The sequence below is a fragment of the Triticum dicoccoides genome, chromosome 6B (genome assembly GCF_002162155.2).
Source record: "Triticum dicoccoides isolate Atlit2015 ecotype Zavitan chromosome 6B, WEW_v2.0, whole genome shotgun sequence".
Lineage (NCBI taxonomy): Eukaryota > Viridiplantae > Streptophyta > Magnoliopsida > Poales > Poaceae > Triticum > Triticum dicoccoides.
This window is the reverse complement of record NC_041391.1, coordinates 128,584,301-128,592,802: the sequence shown is the minus strand read 5'-3', so window position 1 is coordinate 128,592,802 and position 8,502 is coordinate 128,584,301. Positions and strand designations below refer to the sequence as shown.

At 42.2% G+C, this 8,502-nt stretch overlaps 1 non-coding gene across 1 annotated transcript; it reads left to right on the top strand.

The window, feature by feature from the left end:
• The first annotated feature begins 354 nt into the window (after positions 1-354).
• Positions 355-443, top strand: TRNAI-GAU. Its single transcript is given in 2 exon segments — positions 355-392; positions 408-443. It is a non-coding gene; the product is annotated as a tRNA-Ile (tRNA).
• The last annotated feature ends 8,059 nt before the right edge of the window (positions 444-8,502 follow it).

Sequence of the window (8,502 nt, the reverse complement as noted above, 5' to 3'; positions counted from 1 at the left end):
GGCCGGACATAGTTGCTGCATAAGTAAGCGCACAATTAGTTATATCGGTATGAGCACAATGACGAGCCGCAGTCGACTCAGCGTTGTACCAAATTGGTTACTAAGATATTAGGTTGCGACTTGGATTATTTCAGCTTGGTGCTAGGAAGGATCTGTTGTTATCTTAAGTTAGCATATTGTAGTATGGGTGTTGGACTTTCTGATGCAACTTAATGTCTATAGTTCCTTTCTCCATTCTTCAACTCTAGATTTGACGATGGATGAACCAGCTGATTTGGAAAGTATTGATATTTGCCTGATCTGAACTCACGGAATTGTTATGAAGAGATGTTATTTCTCCACTAATCCAACAAAGGGGTGGTGGCGCAGTTGGCTAGCGCGTAGGTCTGATAGCTATAACATGAGTGATCCTAAGGTCGAGAGTTCGAGCCTCTCTCACCCCACCTAAAATTGTCCTTGTGATGATGAAACGCGGCGTGACAACTTGGGTAGTCACACCTACATCTGAATCATCAGGTGAAATTGAGCAAATCTGAAACCGGTCACCTTTTTTTCTTTTTTTCGAAGGCCCATGAAAGAAAACCCTATAGTCAACTTTATAGAAAATTGTTTGGACCAACGTCTCTTAGCGCAAGACCTTTTGTAAATGCTATAGCGTGCTATAACGGAGCTATAGCGGGCTATTTAAAACAGTGGTTCTGCTGCAGCCGCCATGATGATCGATTCCAAGTCACTGGCTAGGGCGGCGTACTACTACATTTCGTAAGCACACCATTGGGTCTAGTTTACAAATTCCAATTTGTGTTCTTTTTTACCCAAGATGTGGCCGGACATAGTTGCTGCATAAGTAAGCGCACAATTAGTTATATTTGTATCAGCACAATGACGAGCCGCAGTCGATTCAGCGCTGTACCAAATTGGTTACTAAGATATTAGGTTGCGACTTGGATTTCCGCTTGGTGATTCCAACTCGTTAGCTAGGGCGTCCTACTACTACATTTCGTAAGCACACCATTGGGTCTAGTTTACAAATGCCAATTTCTGTTCTTTTTTACCCAAGATTTGGCCGAACATAGTTGCTACATAAGTAAGCGCACAGTTAGTTATATCTGTATCAGCGCAATGACGAGCCGTAGTCGATTCAGCGTTGTACCAAATTGGTTACTAAGATATTAGGTTGCGACTTCGATTATTTCCGCTTGGTGCTAGGAAGGATCTGTTGTTATCTTAAGTTAGCATATTGTAGTATGGGTGTTGGACTTTCTGATGCAACTTAATGTCTGTAGTTCCTTTCTCCATTCTTCAACTCTAGATTCGACGATAGATGAACCAGCTGATTTGGAAAGTGTTGATCTTTGCTTAATCTGAACCCACAGAATTGTTATGAAGAGATGTTATTTCTCCACTAATCCAACAAAGGGGTGGTGGCGTAGTTGGCTAGTGTGTAGGTCTCATAGATATAACGTGAGTGATCCTGACGTCAAGAGTTCGAGCCTCTCTCACCCCACCTAAAATTGGCCTTGTGATGATGAATCGCTCGGTGACAACTTGGGTCATCACACCTACATCTTAATCATCAGGTGAAATTGAGTAAATCCGAACCTTGTCTCCTTTTTTTCTTTTTTTCGCAGGCCCATGAAAGAAAGCCCTATCCTCAACTTTATAGCAAATTGTTTGGACCAAAGTCTCTTAGAGCAAGACCTTTTGTAAATGCTATAGCGTGCTATAATGGAGCTATAGTGGGGTATTTAAAACAGTGGTTCTGCTGCGGCCGCCATTGATGATTGATTCCAAGTCACTGGCTAGTGCGGCCAACTACTACATTTCGTAAGCACACCGTTGGTTCTAGTTTACAAGTTCCAATTTCTGTTCTTGTTTACGGAAGATTTGGCTGGACATAGTTGCTGCATAAGTAAACGCATAGTTAGTTATATTTGTATCAGCGCAATGATGAGCCACAGTCGCTTTAGCGCTGTGCCAAATTGGTTACTAAGATATTAGGTTGCGACTTGGACTATTTCCGCTTGGTGCTAGGAAGGATCTGTTGTTATCTTAAGTTAGCATATTGTAGTATGGTTGTTGGACTTTCTGATGGAACTTAATGTCTGTAGTTCCTTTCTCCATTCTTCAACTCTAGATTTGACGATGGATGAACCAGCTGGTTTGGAAAGTGTTGATCTTTGCTTAATCTGAACACACAGAATTGTTATGAAGAGATGTTATTTCTCCACTAATCCAAAAAAGGGGTGGTGGCGCTGTTGGCTAGCGCATAGGTCTCATAGCTATGACCCAAGTGATCTCGTGGTCGAGAGTTCGAGCCTCTCTCACCCCACCTAAAATTGGCCTTGTGATGATGAAATGCTCGGTGATAACTTGGGTCGTCACACCTACATCTGAATCATCAGGTGAAATTGAGAAAATCTGAACCCGGTCTCCTTTTTTTCTTTTTTTTGAAGGCCCATGAAAGAAAGCCCTAGCCTCAACTTTATAGAAAATTGTTTGGACCAAAGTCTTTTAGTGCAAGACCTTTTGTAAACGCTACAGCGTGCTATAACGGAGCTATAGCGGGCTATTTAAAATAGTGGTTCTGCTGCAGCCACCGTTGATGATTGATTCCAAGTCACTGGCTAGGGCGGCCTACTACTACATTTCATAAGCACACCATTGGGTCTAGTTTACAAATGCCAATTTCTGTTATTTTTTACCCAAGATTTGGCCGGACATAGTTGCAGCATAAGTAAGCGCACAGTTAGTTATATCTGTATCAGCGCAATGACGTGCCGCAGTCGATTCAGCATTGTACCAAATTGGTTACTAAGATATTAGGTTGCGACTTCGATTATTTCCGCTTGGTGCTAGGAAGGATCTGTTGTTATCTTAAGTTAGCATATTGTAGTATGGGTGTTGGACTTTCTGATGCAACTTAATGTATGTAGTTCCTTTCTCCATTCTTCAACTCTAGATTTGACAATGGATGAACGAGCTGATTTGGAAAGTGTTGATATTTGCTTAACTTGAACCCACAGAATTGTTATGAAGAGATGTTATTTCTCCACTAATCCAACAAAGGGGTGGTGGCGTACTTGGCTAGCGCATAGGTCTCATAGCTATAATGTGAGTGATCCTGAGGTCGAGAGTTTGAGCCTCTATCACCCCACCTAAAATTGGCCTTGTGATGATGAAACGCTCCATGACAACTTGGGTCGTCACACCTACATCTGAATCATCAGGTGAAATTGAGCAAATCTGAACCCAGTCTCCTTTTTTTCTTTTTTTTGAAGGCCCATGAAAGAAAACCCTTGCCTCAACTTTATAGCAAATTGTTTGGACCAACGTCTCTTAGCGCAAGACCTTTTGTAAATGTTATAGCGTGCTATAACGGAGCTATAGCGGGCTATTTAAAACAGCGGTTCTGCTGCAGCCGCCATTGATGATCGATTCGAAGTCGCTCGCTAGGGCGGCCTACTACTACATTTCGTAAGCACACCATTGGGTCTAGTTTACAAATTCCAGTTTCTGTTCTTTTTTACCCAAGATTTGGCCGGACATAGTTGCTGCATAAGTAAGCGCACAATTAGTTATATCGGTATGAGCACAATGACGAGCCGCAGTCGACTCAGCGCTGTACCAAATTGGTTACTAAGATATTAGGTTGCGACTTGGATTATTTCTGCTTGGTGCTAGGAAGGATCTGTTGTTATCTTAAGTTGGCATATTGTAGTATGGGTGTTGGACTTTCTGATGCAACTTAAGGTCTCTAGTTCCTTTCTCCATTCTTCAACTCTAGATTTGACGATGGATGAACCAACTGATTTGGAAAGTGTTGATCTTTGCTTAATCTGAACCCACAGAATTTTTATGAAGAGATGTTATTTCTCCACTAATCCAAAAAAGGGGTGGTGGCATTGTTGGCTAGCGCGTAGGTCTCATACCTATGACCTGAGTGATCCTGAGGTCGAAAGTTTGAGCCTCTCTCACCCCACCTAAAATTGGCCTTGTGATGACGAAACACTCGGTGATAACTTGGATCGTCACACCTACATCTGAATCATCGGGTGAAACTGAGAAAATCTGAACCCGGTCTCCTTTTTTTCTTTTTTTTGCAGGCCCATGAAAGAAAGCCCTAGCCTCAACTTTATAGAAAATTGTTTGGACCAAAGTCTTTTAGTGCAAGACCTTTTATAAATGCTATAGCGTGCTATAACAGAGCTATATCGGGCTATTTAAAACAGTGGTTCTCCTGCAGCCGCCGTTGATGATTGATTCCATGTCGCTGGCTAGGGCAGCCTACTAATACATTTCGTAAGCACACCATTGGGTCTAGTTTACAAATGCCAATTTCTGTTCTTTTTTACCCAAGATTTGGCCGGACATAGTTGCTGCATAAGTAAGCGCATAGTTAGTTATATCTATATCAGCGCAATGACGTGTCGTAGTCGATTCAGCGTTGTACCAAATTAGTTACTAAGATATTAGGTTGGGACTTCGATTATTTCCGTTTGGTGCTCGGAAGGATTTGTTGTTATCTTAAGTTAGCATATTGTAGTATCAGTGTTGGACTTTCTGATGCAACTTAATGTCTGTAGTTCCTTTCTCCATTCTTCAACTCTAGATTTGACGATGGATGAACCAGCTGATTTGGAAAGTGTTGATATTTGCTTAATCTGAACCCACGGAATTGTTATGAAGAGATGTTATTTCTCCACTAATCCAACAAAGGGCTGGTGGCGTAGTTGGCTAGCGCGTAGGTCTCATAGCTATAACGTGAGTGATCCTGAGGTCGAGAGTTCGAGCCTCTCTCACCTCACCTAAAATTGGCCTTGTGATGATGAAACACTCCATGACAACTTGGGTCATCACACCTACATCTGAATCATCAGGTGAACTTGAGCAAATCTGAACCCAGTCTCCTTTTTTTCTTTTTTTTCAAAGGCCCATGAAAGAAAACCCTAGCCTCAACTTTAAAGCAAATTGTTTGGACCAACGTCTCTTAGCGCAAGACCTTTTGTAAACGCTATATCGTGCTATGACGGAGCTATAGCGGGCTATTTAAAACAGCGGTTCTGCTGCAGCCGCCATTGATGATCGATTCCAAGTCGCTGGCTAGGGCAGCCTACCACTACATTTCGTAAGCACACCATTGGGTCTAGTTTACAAATTCCAATTTGTGTTCTTTTTTACCCAAGATTTGGTCGGACATAGTTTCTGCATAAGTAAGCGCACAGTTAGTTATATCTGTATCAGCACAATGACGAGCCACAGTCGATTCAGCGCTGTACCAAATTGGTTACTAAGATATTAGGTTGCGACTTGGATTATTTCCACTTGGTGCTAGGAAGGATCTGTTGTTATCTTAAGTTAGCATATTGTAGTATGGGTGTTGGACTTTCTGATGCAACTTAATTTCTGTAGTTCCTTTCTCCATTCTTCAACTCTAGATTCGACGATGGATGAACCAGCTGATTTGGAAAGTGTTGATCTTTGCTTAATATGAACCCACGGAATTGTTATGAAGAGATGTTATTTCTCCACTAATCCAACAAAGGGGTGGTGGCGTAGTTGGCTAGTGTGTAGGTCTCATAGATATAACGTGAGTGATCCTGACGTCAAGAGTTCGAGCCTCTCTCACCCCACCTAAAATTGGCCTTGTGATGATGAAACGCTCGGTGACAACTTGGGTCATCACACCTACATCTTAATCATCAGGTGAAATTGAGTAAATCTGAACCTGGTCTCCTTTTTTTCTTTTTTTCGCAGGCCCATGAAAGAAAGCCCTATCCTCAACTTTATAGCAAATTGTTTGGACCAAAGTCTCTTAGCGCAAGACCTTTTGTAAATGCTATAGCGTGCTATAATGGAGCTATAGTGGGGTATTTAAAACAGTGGTTCTGCTGCGGCCGCCATTGAGGATTGATTCCAAGTCACTGGCTAGGGCGGCCTACTACTACATTTTGTAAGCACGCCATTGGTTCTAGTTTACAAGTGCCAATTTTTGTTCTTGTTTACGGAAGATTTGGCCGGACATAGTTGCTGCACAAGTAAGCACACAGTTAGTTATATCTGTATCAGCGCAATGACGAGCCACAGTCGCATTAGCGCTGCACAAAATTGGTTACTAAGATATTAGGTTGCGACTTGGATTATTTCCGCTTGGTGCTAGGAAGGATCTGTTGTTATCTTAAGTTAGCATATTGTAGTATGGGTGTTGGACTTTCTGATGCAACTTAATGTCTGTATTTCCTTTCTCCATTCTTCAACTCTAGATTTGACGATGGATGAACCAGCTGATTTGGAAAGTGTCGATCTTTGCTTAATCTGAACCCACGGAATTGTTATGAAGAGATGTTATTTCTCCACTAATCCAAAAAAGGGGTGGTGGCGCTGTTGGCTAGCGCGTAGGGCTCATAGCTATGACCTGAGTGATCCTGAGGTCGAGAGTTCGAGCCTCTCACACCCCACCTAAAATTGGCCTTGTGATGATGAAACGCTCGGTGACAACTTGGGTCATCACACCTACATATGAATCATCAGGTGAAATTGAGCAAATCTGAACCCGGTCTCCATTTTTTCTTTTTTTCGCTGGCCCATGAAAGAAAGCCCTAGCCTCAATTTTATAGCAAATTGTTTGGACGAAAGTATCTTAGTGCAAGACCTTTTGTAAATGCTATAGCGTGTTATAACGGAGCTATAGCGGGCTATTTAAAATAGTGGTACTGCTGCAGCTGCCGTTGATGATTGATTTCAAGTCGCTGGCTAGGGTGGCCTATTACTACATTTCGTAAGCACACCATTGGTTCTAGTTTACGAGTGCCAATTTTTGTTCTTGTTTACGGAACATATGGCCGAACATAGTTGTTGCATAACTAAGCGCACAGTTAGTTATATCTGTATCAGCGCAATGATGAGCCGCAATCACTTCAGCATTGTACCAAATTGGTTACTAAGATATTAAGTTGCAACTTGGATTATTTCTGCTTGCTGCTAGGAAGGATCTGTTGTTATCTTAAGTTAGCATATTGTAGTATGGGTGTTGGACTTTCTGATGCAACTTAATGTCTGTAGTTCCTTTCTCCATTCTTCAACTCTAGATTTGATGATGGATGAACCAGCTGATTTGGAAAGTGTTGATCTTTGCTTAATTTGAACCCACAGAATTGTTATGAAGAGATGTTATTTCTCCACTAATCCAACAAAGAGGTGGTGGCGCAGTTGGCTAGCGGGTAGGTCTCATATCTATAACGTGAGTGATCCTGAGGTCGAGAGTTCGAGCCTCTCTCACCCCACCTAAAATTGGCCTTGTGATGATGAAACGCCCGGTGACAACGTGGGTCGTCACACCAACATCTGAATCATCAGGTGAAATTGAGCAAATCTGAACCCGGTCTCCTTTTTTTCTTTTTTTCGCAGGCCCACGAAAGAAAGCCCTAGCCTCAACTTTATAGCAAATTGTTTAGACCATAGTCTCTTACTGCAAGACCTTTTGTAAACGCTATAGCGTGTGATACGTCTCCAACTTATCTATAATTTTTTATTGTTCCATGCTATTATATTACCCCTTTTGGATGTTTATGGGCTTTATTCTACACATTTATATCATTTTTTGGACTAACCTACTAACCGGAGACCCAGCCCGTATTGCTGTTTTTTGCCTATTTGAGTATTTCGAAGAAAAGGAATAGCAAATGGAGTCCAAACGGAATGAAACCTTCGGGAGTGTTATTTTTGGAACAAATCTGATCCGGAGAGCCTGGAGTGCAAGTCAAGAAAGCTCCGAGGGCCCCATGAGATAGGAGGGCGCAACCCCTTGTCTCGTGGGCCCCTCGGGCGTCCACCGACGTACTTCTTCCTCCTATATATATCCACGGACCCTGAAAACATCCAGGAGCACCACGAAACACAATTTCCACTGCCGTAACCTTCTGTATCCGCGAGATTCCATCTTGGAGCCTTCGCCGGCACTCTGCCGGAGGGGGAATCGACCATGGAGGGCTTCTACATCAACACCATAGCCTCTCCGATGAGTTATGAGTAGTTTACCCCAGACCTACGGGTCCATAGTTATTAGCTAGATGGCTTCTTCTCTCTTTTTGGATCTCAATACAGTGTTCTCCCCCTCACTTGTGGAGATCTATTCGATGTAATTTATTTTTGCGGTGTGTTTGTTGAGATCCGATGAATTGTGGGTTTATGATCAAGTTTATCTATGAATAATATTTGAATCTTCTCTGAATTCTTTTATGTATGATTGAGTTATATTTGCAAGTCTCTTTGAATTATCAGTTTGGTTTGGCCTACTAGATTGATCTTTCTTGCCATGGGAGAAGTGTTTAGCTTTGGGTTCAATCTTGTGGTGATCTTACCCAGTGACAGAAAGGGTTGCAAGACACGTATTGTATTGTTGCCATCGAGGATAACAAGATGGGGTTTATATCATATTGCATCTGTTTATCCCTCTACATCATGTCATCTTGCTTAATGCGTTACTCTGTTCTTATGAACTTA